This window comes from Schistocerca cancellata, chromosome 3 (assembly GCF_023864275.1).
Source record: "Schistocerca cancellata isolate TAMUIC-IGC-003103 chromosome 3, iqSchCanc2.1, whole genome shotgun sequence".
Classification (NCBI taxonomy): Eukaryota; Metazoa; Arthropoda; class Insecta; order Orthoptera; family Acrididae; genus Schistocerca; species Schistocerca cancellata.
In genome coordinates this window covers 718,176,707-718,195,787 of record NC_064628.1, presented here as the reverse complement: position 1 = coordinate 718,195,787, position 19,081 = coordinate 718,176,707, and the positions used below count along the sequence as shown (strand labels likewise).

Here is a 19,081-nt window from a genome sequence, read left to right as displayed (position 1 = left end):
ATGGCGAGTGAAGTGCCTGTGTGGTGGCAGCCTCTCATGGTGTTGCTGAGTACCTTTTCAGCCATGTACATAACACATACGTTGTGATTTTTTCTAGGCACTGAGTGACTCTCCCTCATATAGCTGCGCTCCGCCTGTACGATTTCCATGTAAAAAATTGTCAAACATTTGCAACTTCTCATTGACCAGAAATAAACCTGAGATGTGCACACAAAACCGTGTTTCCCAGAAATGTGAGGAGGGTAAGGACTATATACAGAATATCATCCTCAAGAGGACTACTGTTAGAACACCGCTGTTAAAAACATCCTTCTCGTAGAAACAGCTTTACTTACGAACATAATGCAAGATTTTGCTGGTGACTGGATATCTACTCTGATGGGAGATCGCCTGCAAACCACTGACTGTGTCGGAAGTGCGTTTTTATCTGCAAGTTTGCAGATGTCTCCTTTATTTAAATTATCAAGAGCGCGTCAAAACAGCAAACATAAGTTTCTATCTTCATTCATGTAGAGGTTGAACAAAATTATGGAAACACCGCGAGACAGGTATTAAAAAAAATGGTTCAAATGGCTCTGAGCGCTATGGGACTCAACTGCTGTGGTCATAAGTCCCCTAGAACTTAGAACTACTTAAACCTAACTAACCTAAGGACAGCACACAACAACCAGCCATCACGAGGCAGAGAAAATCCCTGACCCCGCCGGGAATCGAACCCGGGAACCCGGGCGTGGGAAGCGAGACAGGTATTCTTGAATATAAATGCAGATGGTAGCCAAGACTACAGCGTATCTGACCTCGAACGGCCCGTGCGCAGTGTCCTCGATAGTTGCAAATGACAGTCGTTGACGGAACAGTGATCTGTGTAGTTGTGAGTACATCATATCGCAGCTAAGTCAATTCGAATGTGGGCAAATTTTTGGTGCTAAGTGATGTGTGATTCCGTAATCAAGGCAACCGAAACGTTTTGTGTTTCAAGAGCGACCCTATCGAAGGGTTATGCCACATACAGGGAAAGCGGAAATACACCGAAGAGCCAAAGAAACTGGTACACCTGCCTAATATCAAGTAGGTCCACGGCGAGCACGCAGAAGTGCCACTACACGACGTGGCATGGACTCGACTAATGTGTCTGAAGTAGTGCTGGAGGTAACTGACACGATGAATCCCGCAGGGCTGTCCATAAATCCGTAAGAGCACGAGGGGGTGGAGATCTTTTCCGAACAGCAAGTTGCGAGGTATCGCAGATATGCTCAATAGAGTTCGTGTCTGGGGAGTTTGGCGGCCAGCCAACGTGTTTAAACTCAGAATAGTGTTCCTGGAGCCACTCTGTAGCAATTCTGGACGTGTGGGGTGTCGCATTGTCCAGCCGGAATTTCCCAAGTCCGTCGGTACGCGCAATGGACATGTATGAATGCAGGTGATCAAAAAGGATGCTTACATACGTGTCACCTGTCAGAGTCGTATCTAGACGTATCAGGGGTCACATATCACTTCAACTGCACACGCCCCACATCATTACAGAGCTTCCACCAGCTTGTACAGTCCCCTTCTGACATGCAGGGTGCATGGATTCATGAAGTTTTCTCCGTACCCTACACGTCCATCCGCTCGATACAATTTGAAACGAGACTCGTCTGACCAGGCAACGTGTTTCCAGCCATCAACAGTCCAATGTCAGTGTTCACGGGCCCAGGCGAGACTTAAAGCTTTGTGTCGTGCAGTCATCAATGGTACACGAGAGGACCTTCGGCTCCGAGAGCCCATATCGACGATGTTTCGTTGAATGGTTCGACGGCTAACACTTGTTGATAGCCCAGCATTGAATTGCGGAACAATTTGCGGAAGGGTTGCACTTCTGAACGACTCTCTTCAGTCGCCGTTGGTCCCGTTCTCGCAGGATCTGCTTCGGGCCGTGAGATGTCTGAGATTTGACGTTTTACCGGATTCTTGATATTCACGATACACTCGTGAAACGATTGTACGGGAAAATCCCCATTTCATCGCTACCTCAGAGATTCTGTGTCCCATCGCTCGTGTGTTCACTATAACACCGCGTTCAAACTCATTTAAATCTTGATAACCTGCCGTTGTAGCAGGATAACCTATCTAACATATGCGCCTGACACCTGTTGTCTTATACAGGCATTGCCGACCGCAGCGCCGTATTCTGCCTATTCTGTCTATTTGAATACGTATGCCTGTACCAGTTTCTTTGGTGCTTCAGTGTACATCATGCACTAAGTCACAAAGCGGCGAAAGAGTGTGTTGCGTGATAGTGAAAGACGGCCATTGAAGAGGATTGTGACGAAAAATAAGAGGGCGACAGCTGCAAAAGTCACTGCAGAACTGAAGGTCGCACTCACAAATCCTGTCAACACCAAAGCACAATAGGAGCTCCACAAGCAAGGAATTGCAGGGCGAGCTGGAATTCCAAAAGGATTCATGAGTGTTGGAAATGCCCGTAACAAGATGACGTGGTTTCGAAGCTATGAACCGGGACTATGGAGCAATGGAAGAAATTCATTTGGTCGGGTGAGGCTTGTTGCACACTGTTCCTATACAGAGGGGACCAAAAAAATGTATCCACTGTTTAAAAGTCCATAACTTGCAAACTAATTGACGGAGTTGTCTCATTTTTGGTGAAAGTGTAGCTTACAGTCCAACATAAAGATATCACTGTAGGTGTTCGAAACGGTCGCCATTAACATCCACACACAAACGATGCCGCCGAACTGCAGCACGAACTACTGACTGCAACGTGTTCAGTTGGATATTTGCACATGAATGTACGATGGATTCTCGAAGTTCATCCAATGTGCATGGTTTTTGTAGATAAACGACGTCCTTTAGTGTTCCCCACAGGTAAAGGTGCAGTGGAGTTAGGTCTGGGGAACGTGGTGGATACTCCACAGCACCTCTACGGCCTATCTATCTTCCTGGTAGATTTTCGTCGAGATACGCCCTAACACGATTTTGGTAATGGGCTGGGGCACCATTTTGTTGAAAGTAAACTCTTCCGTCTCCATACAAGTCTCAGATGGCAGGTAAAATGGATATCTGCAGCTTATGAAGGTACACCTCACTGGTAACTGTACCGTCAAAGAAGAATGGCCCAATCAAGACCCGGTAAGACAACCCACACCACACATTTACTCCTGGCAAATTCACGGCTTTGTCTACATGGACGTTAGGATTTTCGGCGGCCCAGTAGATGCAACTGTGGCGATTTACTGTACCACTGAGTTTGAACTGTGCCTCATCAGACCACACAATCATCTCTGTAAACTCTTCATCGTTGCGCACCATGTTAGTAAACCACTCGCAGTACTCCATTCTACCATCTGGGTCGTTCTCGTTCATTGCGTGTAGCAATCGTGGGATGTAGCACGTCCACTTTGCTGTCTTCAGAATTCGCCGAACACTTAAGCGACTCACTCCAGTTTCACGGGCACACTGTCTCACAGACTTCTGTGGTGAGCGAGTGAATTGTTGTAACACACGACGGGAGTTAGCTGGACTTGTTACTGATACAGGTCGTCCAGATCGTTGTTTGTATACATCTTTAACACAGCCTTCGCCTTCAAATTTGTCTCGAATGCAACGAATCGTTAAACGTGTCGGTGGCTCTGTTTGATGCTCACTTCGCCCTCGCCATTGAACTTCATTAATGTTTTCGTACTTAAAATACCACTTCAAAACTGACTTCCTTTCATCGAATGCAAGCCTTGTGCCAGCCATGTTTACTCAAGTAACTAGGTGCAACTAAGAAAAAAACACTGAATATCTGGCAACTGTCATCTGACAAAACGAAACAATGCAATACAACGCTTGTGTGGCAGTTGCCGGAACTACAAACTATTACACTACCAAAGATGAGATAACTCCGTCAATTAGTTTGCCAGTTATGGACTTTTAAACGGTGGATACATATTTTTGGACCCGTCTGTATCGTGGCCGAGAATGAAACACAGCGGCGGTTCAGTGATATTTTGGGCAGCCGTATAGTGGTAGCCCATGGGCCCCAGGGTACTCTGTAAGATCGCATTACTACCAATATGTGACGATTTTGGCTGATCAGGTCCATCCCATCCCATGGTCATGCTATTTTCCAAGACGACAGGACATCTGTTTACACAGCTCGTATCGTGCAGGGCTGGTTTTTTGAGCACGAGGTTGAATTGTCGCATATCCCCTGTCTACCGCAGTGACCACATCATTATATTACTGAGTCTTTTTGGTCTACTTTGCAGAGAAGAGTACTTCATCGCTGTCCACGTTCTACATCTACGTACATACTCCGCTAGCCACCAAGCGGTGTGTGGCGGAGGGCACAATTCGCGCCAAAGTCATATTCCCCCCCCCCCCCCCCCCACCGCCACCACCACCACCACTGTTCCACTCCCAGATCGCGCGAGGGAAAAACGACTGTTTGAACGCCTCACTACGAGCTCTTATTTCCCTTATCTTTGAATGGTGATAATAGCGCGATTTGCAAGTTGGTGGTAATAATATACGCTCTACATCGTCGGTAAAGAGCAGATTTCGAAATCTAGTGAGTAGCCCCTTCTGTTTAGCGCGCCGTCTATCTGTAAGTGTGTCCCACTTCAGACTTTCTATGAGACTTGTAACGCTCTCGCGATGGCAAAATATACCAGTCACGAATCTTGCCGCTCTTCTTTGGACTTTCTCAATCTTTTCAAGCAGACCCAACTGGTAAGGGTCCCATACAGACGAACAATAGTCCAAGACTGGACGAACTAACGTATTGTAAGCTATTTCCTTTGTTGAAGGAATGCATCGCTTCAGGATTCTAGCAATAAACCGCAATCTAGAGTTCGCCTTACCCGTTACTTGTGTAATCTGATAATTCCATTTGAGATCATTTCGAATAGTCACACCCAGATACTTGACGGACGTAATCGCTTCCAAAGACTGGGCATTTATTTTATACTCGTACATTAATGGGGATTTTCGCCTTGTTATACGCAGTAGGTTACACTTACTAATACTGGGAGATAACTGCCCCGCATTACACCACGCATTTATTTGCTGCAAATCCTCACTGACTTGTTCACAACTTTCGTGTGATACTACTTTCCTGTAGAATACAGCATTATCGGCAAACAGTCTAAGTCAATACCACCAACCAGATCGTTTACGTAAATCGTAAAAAGCAGAGGACCTATTACGCTGCCCTTGGGCACACCTGAAGTTACGCTTGTTTCTCATGAAGTCACCCCGTTCAGAACGACATACTGCTGTTAGAAAACTTTCTATCCAACAGTATATGTCATCGGAGAAACCGTAAGCGCGCACTTTATATAGCAAGCAACAGTGCGAAACTCAGTCGAACGCCTTTCGAAAATCGAGAAATATGGCATCAACCTGGGAGCCGGTATCTAGAGCCTGTTGTATATCATGCACAAAGAGGGGCAGCTGTGTCTCACATGACCGCTGTTTCCTAAAACCGTGCTGGATTCTAATCATCATCATTACGCGAACGTGCGACTATTTTGCAGGAAGAATTGCATAAAATTTCCTTGAAAGCCACACAGGACTTGTATTTATCCATTCCGAGGTGACTGTAAGCCGTTTTATGCCTACGGCGTTTCTACACTGTATTAGACACGGTAATGTGTTGTGTTTTTGGTGTTTCCATAGTTTTCTCTACCCCCTGTGCAGTCTTGTGAAATCGAATGAACCTTTTTGAAACGTCGTGTGCATTATATGTGTAATACATCTACATCTACATTTATACTCCGCAAGCCACCCAACGGTGTGTGGCGGAGGGCACTTTATGTGCCACGGTCATTACCTCCCTTTTCTGTTCCAGTCGCGTATGGTTCGCGGGGAGAACGACTGTCTGAAAGCCTCCGTACGCGCTCGAATCTCTCTAATTTTACATTCGTGATCTCCTCGGGAGGTATAAATAGGGGGAAGCAATATATTCGATACCTCATCCAGAAACGCACCCTCTCGAAACCTGGCGAGCAAGCTACACCGCGATGCAGAGCGCCTCTCTTGCAGAGTCTGCCACTTGAGTTTGCTAAACATCTCCGTAACGCTATCACGGTTACCAAATAACCCTGTGACGAAACGCGCCGCTCTTCTTTGGATCTTCTCTATCTCCTCCGTCAACCCGATCTGGTACGGATCCCACACTGATGAGCAATACTCAAGTATAGGTCGAACGAGTGTTTCGTAAGCCACCTCCTTTGTTGATGGACTACATTTTCTAAGGACTCTCCCAATGAATCTCAACCTGGCACCCGCCTTACCAACAATTAATTTTATATGATCATTCTACTTCAAATCGTTCCGCACGTATACTCTCAAATATTTTGCAGAAGTAACTGCTACCAGTGTTTGTTCCGCTATCATATAATCATACAATAAAGGATCCTTTTTTCTATGTATTCGCAATACATTACATTTGTCTATGTTAAGGGTCAGTTGCCACTCCCTGCACCAAGTGCCTATCCGCTGCAGATCTTCCTGCATTTCGCTACAATTTTCTAATGCTGCAACTTCTCTGTATACTACAGCATCATCCGCAAAAAGCCGCATGGAACTTCCGACACTATCTACTAGGTCAAGAGCATTTGTTCGTCAGATGTAAAGCAATAACTGCGGTTTAATGTAATTCCTATTGATGGCAGTCCTCTCATCGTGGAAAATGATGTTGTTCACGTGAAAATTGTTACTCTGAAAAGTATCTCATTTAAACCTAAAAACATGGTGAATTAGAAATTATGATATTCCATTCATAGCTACTGAGCAAATACTGCACGGTAACTGAGTAGATTATTTCCTTCATATACGGTAGTTACGTGTATGAAGCATCCGAAATTATCACAGAATGGTCTGAAAAGGAAAGAAACTAGGAAAGCAGGCTTCATATATTTTGTATTATGTACAGAATAATATTAGTGAGGAGCTACCAAAACGATTAAACATGCCTGCATCTGCTTGCATATTCCACAAGCTACATTATATTGTTTGGCAGATTGTACATTGTATACGACTGTCACTTCCTCCCTTTCCTGTTCCAGTTGCAAATGGCCCGCAGCAAGAAAGATTGTTAGTAAACCTCCATGTGAGCATTAATCTCTAACGTTATCTATAAGTTCTTTACATGTCGGAGGATTTTTAAATTCTGGCATGTGCTGAAGCACAGTCTTTGCAGTATACCGCTTGATGACCTCAAGGCCGAAATTGCAATTGTAGAAACAAATACCTTGTACAGTCAATAGCGCGTAGGATGTCTTTTAAAAATACTGAAAAACTGAGGCTGTTAAAGTCTGTTTGTTCATGTAACATATTTTCAGAAAATTTTTCTCTATGTAACAGTGTTTCTAATAGTTCCAGCATTCAAGTTTTCTACCATTGTTTTCTAAGTGGAGTAAAGTTAGGCTGTTGCGGTTTTTCATTTAGTGCGTACCTATTGAAGCACATTCCGTTAGCTACTGAGGATTTATCAAGTGGTTGGGCCTGAAAACATCAGTCTGTTCTTTGTAACGCAAATGGAAAGTTTCCCCTGTTTTGCCTACGTAGAACACAGGGCAAGTTTTATGCTGAAATTTAAATATTCCACTGTTTCTGTTATTATGGTGTTTATGTTTATCGTGTTGGGCGAGTGGTTATCAAGTTCGTTATTTGTGGAGAAAAATATTTTATATTGGTAGTTCTAAATGAGTCAGCAATTTTTTATGATGGTATACCGAAGTATGGAATGGTTCTGAAGATTTGTGTTGGGCCGGTTGCTTTCCCTGTAATGCTTCTATCACTGATAACTGGCCTGTATTTTGTTGCATAGTTCGTCAACTGAATTTTTGAGTAGCTATTATTAATTTTTATTACTAATCTTTTTCTTGTGTTAGTGTTTTTTGTTTTCTAGGTAATGTGTGTGCCGCGGACAACATGGCTCCAAATGCAGGACACTTGTGTGTTTTTGGACGGTGTGATGATTTGTGTATCGTGAAATCATTGTGCCTTTGTTTCCTGTCGACGTAATAATTATTATTCAGTGGGGAAGCTTCATGCAATGCGTATCCTTGCAACAGCGGAATTCCTTCGTCAACTACGACAAAATATGGTCATACCCAGATTCAGAGCGATAACGTCAGCTTTATAACACCCACGTTCAACCAGACTCTCTTTATAGTTCAAAGAAGAGGAATATTCTTAGTAAGACAGGTGCGTGTCTGTTAGATAGGAAAATGATTTGGTCTTTCTCAATCTGCAAGATGCTTGACTCTTTAACGTATTGTGGAACGCACGATGTTGTAGGGCGATGGTTACATATTTCTGAAAAAGTGGTGAAAATGACATATCTCGTTGTGTGGATAGAGAAATATAACGCCACTTTACTGCCACAGAGTGAACTGTAGAATTGTGCTTTTCCGTCACTGTCAGCTATACAATGAGGTGACAAAAGTCATGGGATACCTCCCCATATCGTAACGTCCTTTTGCCCGGCGTAATACAGCAACTCGACGAGCTATTTTGCCTCTACAGCCGTCCATAGGTGAGAAAGTGTTGCCGGTGCAGGATTTTGTGTACGAACTGACCTTCGATTATATCCCCTAAATGTACGACCGTATTCACGTCGAGCTATTTTGGTGGCCAAATCAGTCGCTCCAAATGTGCAGAATGTTCTCCAAACAAATCATGAATAACTGTGGCCCGGTGACATGGCACACTGTCATCCATAAAAATTCCATCGTTGTTTAGGACCATGAAGTCTATGAATGGCTGCAAATAGTCTCCAAGTAGCCGAACATAAATATTTCGAGACAATTATCGGTGCAATTGGACCAGAGGACCCAGTCCCTTCCATGCAAACACAGCTCACGTCATTATGGAGTCACCACCAGATTGCACAGTGCCTTGTTGACAACTAGGGTCCATGGCTTCGTGGGGTCACCGCCTCACTTTAACACTACCACCAGCTCTTACCAACTGACCACTTTTTCAGAAATATGTAACCATCGCCCTACAACATCGTGCGTTCCACAATACGTTAAAGAGTCAAGCATCTTGCAGATTGAGGAAGACCAAATCATTTTCCTATCTCATCTAACCAGACCAACCGATATGATCACGAGGCCAGGAGAAGCGCTGCAGGCGAAGTGGCGCTATTAGCCAAGGTACTCGCGTCGGTCGTCTGCTACCATAGCACATTATCGCCAAATTTCGCAGCGCTGTACTAATGGCTACTTTCGTCGTAAGTTCCATACTGATTTCTGCGGTTATTTTGCGCACTGTTGCTTGTCTGTTGGCGTTTTCACAACTCTTCCCAAACGCAGCTCCTCTCGGTCGTTCAGTGAAGGCCGTCGGCCACCGCGTCGTCTGTGGTGAAAGCTAACGCCTGAAATTTGGTATTTTAGGGACACTCTTGGCACTGTAGATCTCGGAATATTGAATTCCCCAACGATTTCCGAAATGAAATGTCCCGTGCGTGTAGCTTCGACTAGCATTCCGCATTCAAAGTCTATTAATTCCCGTCGTGCGGCCATAATCACACCGGACATCCTTTCACATGGATGACCTAAGTGCAAGTGACAATTCCGCCACACAAAGAATGGGGCCCCTCCACGCCCACACTAACGTGGTGACCAAACCAAAAGTTCTACTGTCACCTCCGCATAACATGTTAGTTTTTGAATCAGGAGTCACAGGATGCGGGCTGTGACGTTATCCATGCGTCTGGGTAAGACGTGTAGTAAGGGCAGTTGCGGCTTCCTAGCTGCGACAGTGCATGCAAGGTGTGGTTAAGTTAGTGCGAGGTATCGTGCATCATTACCTTTGCCGTTGCGGAAGCTCGTTGTAGGGCTTGTTGCAGTTGCTGCGTCCCTGTAACAGTTCAAGGTCGTCATACATTAGTGGGCGATCGGTCATAGATCGGCTCACAGTGTAGGGGGTGCGTGTGGCTGGTTGGCGTGCTGTGTAAAGTACGGTTTCCCCGCGATTGCCTGTTTTTCGGCGGGTCGAGCTTCTGGGGTTACCAGTAGTAGCTGTGTTGCAGGGGCTCGCCAATACTGTCGTGTTAGCGTGCTATGGACCATAGATGTTTAGCTCCTTGCCAATAGTGTCTTTGGTCTATTATGTTTCCATCTATGGTTGTGGTCGTAGTTACGCAGAGAAAGGATAAACGGGTTACGCGAGTCTCTCGTGTTATTGTACAGTCGTGTAGAGAGTTTTTGGAATGCCTGCAAGATGGTATCTAGCCGATATTCCCGGTGAAGGTCCGCGGTGCGTGTGTAGCGCGGAGCGTTGCTTATGATTCTGAGTACTTTGTTCTGTGTAAGCAGCAGACGGCACAGGCGTGTGGGCGCAGTGTATCCCCAGACAGGGGCTGCGTACGTCATCAGGTGTCGAACAAGTATGTACATGGACCTAGACACCCTCCTATTCAGTGTGCTACGCCTGTTAAGCATAGGGTAGAGCTGAGCCTCGCGTTTGCTTTATTGGTCACGTGTTGAATATGGTCCCCCCAGAGTAGTTTCCGGTCCAGCCATACATTTGACCTTCTCGCGGAAACGTATTGGGCGTGCATGTAGTGTTATTTGGTTGCAGTGCTGATGTTTGCGCAGTAGTTTCGGTCTTCTAGTGAACAGAACAGCTTTGCACTTGTCGACGTTTACTCTAGCACGCCATTTCAGCAGCCAAGGCTCTGCCACTCTGAGTGCAGTCTGTAGTCGTGAGTTAGACGGCTTCCCATCTTGCGTAAGGATGGCAGTGTCATCCGCGTAGATTGCCACCGTCGTGTTGTGTGTAGCTGGAAGGTCGTTATTGTAGAGGTTAAACACTAAGGGCCCTATGATGCTTCCTTGGGGTACTCCCGCCTGGATACCATGTCGTGTCGATTCCGCCATTGCACTGCTCTTTTATAGCTAGTGTTCGCGATACTATTATGTGCATATCGCTATCCCATGACTTGTCACTTCAGTATATCACAAAGTCACATCAGCGTCTTTCTTTCTGTCTTCGATGTTTATTATCGTCAAATGCTTTTCGAAAGTCATGAAACAATGCATACACCTGATTTCTTTGAGCCACGCTTTTGAGGCTGTCACGAGAGAAAAGCGCATGTTCGATGGAACTACGTGGAATTTCCTCCCCAGCATGAAGGCTGCAGTGGGATTTTGGGGGAGGGGGGCGGGGTGGAGGGGGCGGAGCTCTCCGACTGTCGTCTGGCGGCGCCATCCTCAGGCCGACACAGGCCAGTGACGTCAATCGGCCGGCGGCCGGCTGAGTGAGGGTGTTCACACGGGGAAGCAGTGATCATGCGCGTCGCTGTGGGGATTAAAGAGCGCCCGCGGCGTGCCCGTAATTGAGCGCCTCGAGACGGCCCCGTGCCGTCTCCCGCGGCGAACAAAACGCCTCCTTTCATAAACACTCGTTTGTCGTGTAATTTGCCGGGCCTCGTACCCTGAATAAGCGCTAATTCCGAGGGCGCGCGGCGGGGCGCCAGTGGCGGCGTTACGGCGTATATAAGCGCTCGGCACCCACCTCGCGGCAGACACACCACCCCGTGGTCACGCTACTCGACGCCGGCACGGTGAGTTGACCGCCGCTCCCGCTCCTGCTCTAGTAACACACCGCCTGCTGCTCTCCCAGACGGGCGGTTAACGCCAAAAACGTTAATCTTTCTGCCGCGTACACACCATTTATGGTGTGTACTACCAGACTGAAGCGACGAATGAAAATTAGTAAGAAGGCCGGGATTCGAACCCGGGTCTCCTGCTCACTAGGTAGGTACAACCACACCAACACCCTGGCACAGTGGCTTTGCACAACTGCACGGATCACCCTAGAAAACCTCCTCAAACGAAATTCCTAGTCACGCCTCAGCCCCATAAATTAGAACAGCATTTCGTTTAATACTGAGGTGCTATTCCAATACAGTTGGAGAGCCTCTGCATTGCTGTTCGAGTTTAACTAGTGGGCTGAGGCGTGAGTGGGAGTTTGGGTTGAGAAGGGAAGCGTGCTATGATAGTCTGTGCAGTTGTACAAGGTCACTGTGCCAGTGTGGTGTAGTGGTTAGCCCACCTGCCGAGCGAGCTGGAGACCCAGGTTCGAGTCCCGACATTGGTAAAAATTTTCATTCGCCGCTTCAGTCCGCACATATATGTCGTAAATGTCTGAGACCTTAAAAGGCCTCTTGAATCATACAGTTTCATTTAATATTTCATTTCGTTATTTTCCAGAAAGTTAAAACAAAGAAGTAAAATTTTTAAATAGAACATTATTTTTTCTATCATGTAGCAGATGTATCTAAACCAGCAGTCTAGAGATGAGTTTAAATCAAATTTCTATGAATTTCAGTGAGGGAGGTAGAAACATCCAAAGTTTTTTTTTTTTTTAATGGATGCAACAAGCTGTATGTAACTCGCTGTGTTCAAATGGATGTTCCGATGGTGTAATATTCATTAAGTGAGGTGTTCAAACGAGCGACCGTTTTCGTGAACTAACAGCTCAATCCGCCTTCTTAAGTTCTAAACGTCCTGAAGACAACGTACAGGGTATCCCAAAAAATCATCGGCAAGCTTTACGGACTGGTTGCTTACACAAAAACAAGAAAGAAGTCTAGTAAGCAAGGGCTCTAAAACGCATATTTAACAGCTATGAGCATTTGTTCATCTACGATACAATAAATAGATCTCTTCTACTGCCAGCTGTTTAATTTCCATGTTTTGGAAAGAGAAAGTATTGACCAAAACCAAAAAAAGTCTAGTAAACGTGGGGTCTAAAATGCGCACTTTAAGAGCTATGAGCAGTTGTTCATCTTCGTTAGTGTGAAGCACACTTCTACTGAACAAATCCTCATAGCTCTTAAGATATGCAGTTTGGAACCCATGTTAGTAGACCTTTTTGGTCCATACTATATCCTCCCGAAATATGGAAAGCAAAGAGCTTGAACTCACCACTACAAAAAAAGCGCTTTGAGGATGCTGTCGTTGCGTCGCAACAGCAGCTTTACATTTCATCAGCAGGTCATTTAGAAGAAGAATGAATTATGCATTCAAGAAAATGGACAGTTGTTTAAACACCACATTTAAATGAACCTCCGCCACCAGAACATCCATTTGAACACAGCCAATTATGCATGGCATGCTGCACGTGCCCCTAAAACTCTTATTATTTTTAGTTCCCAACTAAAATTGATAGAAATTTGATTTGAATTGATTTGTACGCACTCCGTTTTAATACATCAGTTACATGATAGAAAAAATAATGATCTATTTGAAAAATTAAAGCTCGTTGCTGTTACATTCTTTAAAATAATTAAATAAAATACGTTCATAACCGTGCAGAGAGTAATGTTTCTTACAATTAGCTATTTGAATAAATATTCGTTTCAGTAATTATTTTGTAAGTTGCAGAGAGAAACACATTATGTGAAACACCTTTATATTAGAGTGTTGCAACATAGATCTGTAGCGCCAGAAGCAATTTCAGTCAAACACGGTACACAAATAACTTAGTATCAGGAAATAATTACCTTAGGAGTAACATGTAGCTTTATTTTTGGGAGTGGGCTTGTGAAAGTTGTGGCACGTAAGCATAGCTCTGGAGCGTATGGAGAAATTTCAACAAAATGTCGTTTACTATTTACAGAGTTAAGTTGAATGCCAGCAAAAAAATTACGTCAGTTGTTAAGGTATATTTTCTGAGTATATTGACGTATGGGACCCGTTGTCTCTAAGTAGTTGCGTTTCGTTTAATTTCTTAATCCTATTTATATTTGTATCTTTATTGCATAGGCGATATACACTGTTTGTATTGTCTGGAAACAAATTGTTCCATTTACTCACTGAGCAAGCTGTTCATTACACTTTGCACTCAAGCTTGCATTCAGTTCTGCTCGATTCTGCCTCCGGTTTGTTTTTCCAGTATTGTTAGATGTACGTTAACAGTGGCACACACCAGGATGGATAGTTTTACTTCCAAGAGTTGGCCATATGCACCTAGTCTGTGGATTCAATGAATGAAAATTAAGTGCAGCGCAACGACAAAATGTTGTTCTGTCCCCGCAATGACTGCAACCACATCACAATTATTTTGAATTTGTACATAGGTGCATTATTTTGTGTTTTGCATTGTACGTTTTGGTTATTGCACATTACGGGCCTTTTCACTGTTATGGAATTATTTTCACAGAAACAGAGCAAAATGGGATAAGAAACCAATACATCATTTTCAAAAACTGACAACGTCAAGTGAAGGAGACACAACGATCTGTTATATTTATCAAAAAAATTTGTAGTCTTGATCGATATACGATCAAATAGTAGCAAGATAAACGGTTTCACGCAAGCGACAGGTATAACTTGAAAATAGCTGTTTATTAACCGAAACTATTTGTCCAATTACTACTTCATTATATTCCGATCAAGTCTATTAAAATTTATAACGAATGAATCTTAATTGCATAATTACTCTGTAATAGCCACCGGAGATCACTGATTCCTGATACAAAAATATTCAGAAAATGTCCCTACACTGTCTCCGAAATGTTATCGGTGGATTTCAGGATCACCCTGTCACACTCTGTGAAGACAAAACAAGCAATCCCTTTATGTAAGACGATGACAACCTAGGTAAAAATAACTTTGTTGCTTACGTGTCAGCGAGACGTGAGGTAGGGGACAGCCGCTAACCTTTCGCAGTGCTTCCTCGAGCGCCACGTGTTCTTTGTGTTCGTGTTTTGCACTGTCATGTGTGGCTGGTTGCACACTGCTTCTCGCCATTCTAATCTGCCAGTCACGTAGTAATTTTGTTCGGACTGATGGAAAAAATACTCTCGGTGTAACACAATCCTAAGATTCCTATTTGTGAAGCTGGAAAAGTACTGACATGTAAGCATAACTCAGTAACACCCGGAGCAATTTCATTAGCGCTTGATACGTACATCACTTATTATCTTTATAAAAAAAACAGCGTTGGCATAAGACACTCATAGTACCTTTACGTGTGGGATGCGACATTAAATGGGGTGACAAGTAAAAATAGTCGAAAACGACAAATGTTAGTGTCGAACTCACACTTTTCCAGGTGTCTAGGAGGAGGGGTTCATAAGCAGGAAGGCTTGAGACGTAAAGCGGAACGCTGGGTGCAGTTTCAACCAAACTTCATTTCTATTACATTGTGATAAATATGTTATTTGGCAAGCCCGGGTAAACAGCTAGTATATTTCAAATAAAAAGAACTCAAAACCACTCTTCGAATGAAACCTTACGTAAGCTGACGTCCTTGACGGTAGGAGGGGCATAATACAAGAACTAAAAGGAAAATTATACGAGATGATATTATTACCCCTTTTCACCTCTTATTTCAGTTCCGTGAAATGTTGATTCTGTTTATAGCTTTTCTCCTTTTCTTTTGGTGGACTTTACAACAAAAATTCATCGCAACACTGTTCATTGCAATTGTATATATTGCAAGTATCGTTGTTGCTTAGAAGATCTTAATTTCGTTCATCTTTTATTAAAAACAAAATCGCAAGATTACTGTTGCCACACTTATGACTGAAGTTTTAATTGTTCACACTCGTACATATGTTAAAAATGAAAACGAAATAATGGATTAGAGCACAAACGGTGCGGTATCGATCAATATTGCGATATCTGATGACTTTTTTTATGAACGTGGGACCATCTTCTTCCAATGCACTGTCTTTTGTGTATGTAATAAGACGTTCGTCTGTGGTTCTTTTAAGTAAAAGCAATACCATTGAATAAGACCGGATATGAGAAATACAATATCAGTTAATAGTTCTTAAAAACGCAAAAGATACTCTCATCTCAACATATATGTCATACTTGTCCACCATCCTTTCTCGAGCTGCAATGTACAGATATGAAGTATCACGGAAAGAAGTGTTCATGTAACTGTAGGCTTTCTCATTTAACTCTACTGATGCTTGTTGCTTCAATGTTTCTGTCTCTCTGACATAGCGCCAGATCTTCCGGTACAGCGCATTTCGTTCTGTGACCTAAAAGGGACATCGTTATGAAATTCCTAAAATAACAGTGGAAGTTGTGCAGGTTGTAATCTAGTGACTAGTATTTCAGACATTGGCATCACATCTGAAATGATTTCACTATTTTCCGTTTCCTATAGTACTTGAGTTATAACAGATAATTATGTAAACCAGTTAACAGTCAGTGCTATAAAGACCTAATTTTCTTCACGGAAAATATGTTTATCTCGAAAGCCGCAACTGTGTTAATAATAAGTTTTTTCATACAAACTACGACAATAAACAGTTTTAAAAATGGTAACTGTTTATAGCACAAATAAGCTGTTGTCAATTAATACGGTCACGAGGCATACAATTATTGTTAATATTTCTACAAATCTGCGAAGTCTTCTGGGAGACAATCATACAATAGGGGGAAAACAACTACAAGAAACATATGAATCCAGTAACAGGGTGGAAAAATTTATATGAAATAATAGGGAAATATACTTGCCTCCCCCCCCCCCCCAATTCTTAGAAAGCCCTGTTCGAGCTATGTACACGTACGGATTTAAGTAACGTTGGCCTAAGGCACTCTTAATAGTTTTCTTACAAAGGAGAGCACGTCTCACATTGAGATTAAGTAACTTAGCAATTTCAGTCTCCCGAAAAATATCTCGCAGTGGGTGACAAAAACAATCAGCACGGCTCTTAATTAGTGTGTCTGTACTTGCTCATGAAGAAATAACGTTATCCCTACAGCCCACTGTACACGCACATTTCCTCATTACTTTCTAAATTTCTTACAAAAAGGTCTTTTTCATTTCTCTGTAGGACTTACAGTTTGCATATAGCGACCGAGAGATTAGGAAAATTTGCTGGTTGCATAAAGAGCATAGGTAGGGGCAGCCGAATCACTATATATGCGCTATGCGTTGAAAAAAATATATGTGTATATATTTTCAACTCATATATATGTAGCCGTTTAGCGATCCAGCAGAAGGAAGCAATTTGTATTTCTATTTCATTGTTGCACTGGACACAACATCAATCTAGCGACACACGTTCAATAACGACTGTTGAACGAGTAGTATTTTACAGCTTCGTAAATACCTTCTCAACTAAAGACAACTGGAAGGAAAAAGAAGTAGTGGCAACGGACTCCCCTCACGTGTTAGCAGCAGAGGCGACTCTACGGAGCACAACCGCCTCCGGCCTAAAGCGCCGCGCGCCACACATGCAGCAAGCCAAAGTGCACGAAAGTGGCCAGTAGTCCGCTCTCACCTAGTTTAAAACGGCAGTCTGTGGTTACACACACGCACAGCGAGATTGTTTACTCGGCCGCCTTTCCGCGTATTTTTGAACGTAAAGGTGCTGAGAGAAAAAGATTATGGAGCGGAAGGGAACACAAACATGCTCCGTGGAGTGTATATTTTCCGTAAAAATACGTGTTGTACCAAAACATCCGTGAGAGCGTCCTGTGCCAGAACGAAATCACGAGCGACCGAGCGCGCCGCTGGGATGAAAGGCGAACAGCTCAGACATACACAGCCATTTCTGCTGTGGCGGCGCTGAAATTATAGCCCACCGCCTTAGTAAACGTACTGCGTCTGATTCACGAACAAGCCTAACATTTAGCAGCCTTTACTTACGACTTCTTCTATGTAAGCGAACCAATAATTCCCTTCTCTTATTCAACGACCTGTGACTTCCAAGACTGAGAGCTAGAGAAAGTCTAATCATGCTAGTTACCCTACTAAATTTACGCTTTGCCCTTTTCGTGTGTTGCCTCACCCTACTACGAATGGTGTACATTAAAGAACTAGCAGAACTAATATTTGTTCTGAATAAGCGTATTTCCTTATCGCTTTTCATAAGCGTGGCTATGAAATACTAACACAATAAATCGTTAACACAGTCTGCAAGTTGTTTATACGTTATGTTAAAGCACAGTAACATATATACGACAAGAACCGGAACTCACTATAAATTTTGTTTGCCGTTATCACTTCACGAAAATGTTTTCAATAGAGTGCATTATTGTTTGTATAGTATGAGGTATACCATTCAATAACATTAAGCTTTACCTCATATGACAATCCACTAAATATTACACTTTCATCTAAATAGCCAACGTCAAATATTAATCCTCAACAACTATCATGGTGTTATTGACATGTGCACTCTTTGGACAAACTTTTTTTATTACAGCTATTATGAAAGTTATTTTTTTTTGTTTATTCATTTGTACATGTTTTGATAAAGGAATAATAAATGCTTTTATTTACAATCTTCATTGTATGAAGCAGTCTACTTCTCAACAAAAACAGCTATTCAAAGCAGGTGTAAATGCAACTATGTGTAAACGTTGGTGCAACAAATCGATAATGTAAAACAAAAGCGATTGCAACTTTCGGTCTCTATCGGTTAAATGTTGTGCTGTCACCTCACATGTAAAAGACTGTACATCTGCGAGTGTTATGATAACGAACCTTCCGAAGACGTCTGCGAAAACGCCCGAAACCGGTAAAGGTTGATAAAATAAAATCGATAACATATAAATCATCACAAAAACTATTTAATAGTGACTAGTAGCTGCAAATCTTTCCTCATTAATCTACGATACAGACACGGTATTTTTTAACCTATTATCAATTTTTTGTCAACATCCCTAGTGTTATTTAATTGCTGGAACCCCGTCTACAGTACTACTGGATCAAGTGTTGTGATTGACCGAGGATGCAGGGGTACGATACATCATGTTGTAATTCAGAAGGAAACAGAAAACAGCTCTTCGTGGAATCAAAATGTAACACTATGTATGGTCTTTTACCCCTCTGCCTTACTGTACTCCTCAAAACGAAATACAAAAGAATACGAAGCAAGAGGGCCCTGGGCGTATTGGGCCTCACATAGTAGTTCCAAATATTTTTATTTCATTTCTTTCGTTCCATCATAATACGTCTCTTCCAAATGCAAACCATTATAACATTATAAGTTAAAACTCAGAGTAAACTAATTTTTGATGCACTACAGAGGATCAATTTGTGTATGGTTTGGTGATATTCTTATAACATTCTTCATTCCGAGACGTTAATAACGGTTACGATG

The 19,081-nt window shown here is 43.0% G+C and overlaps 2 protein-coding genes across 2 annotated transcripts in view; one reads left to right on the top strand and one right to left on the bottom strand.

Annotated features, from left to right (window-relative positions):
* Window positions 1-19,081, bottom strand: part of LOC126176535 (peroxisomal leader peptide-processing protease-like) — a 1,185,809-nt gene that overhangs the window by 648,887 nt on the left and 517,841 nt on the right. The window contains exon 4 of the mRNA XM_049923692.1: window positions 9,809-9,858. The gene's annotated coding sequence lies outside the window, so the exon portion shown is untranslated. The remainder of the gene's footprint in view (window positions 1-9,808; window positions 9,859-19,081) is intronic.
* Window positions 11,540-19,081, top strand: part of LOC126175730 (ion transport peptide) — a 356,525-nt gene continuing 348,983 nt past the window's right edge. Inside the window, exon 1 of the mRNA XM_049922677.1 lies at window positions 11,540-11,566. The gene's annotated coding sequence lies outside the window, so the exon portion shown is untranslated. The remainder of the gene's footprint in view (window positions 11,567-19,081) is intronic.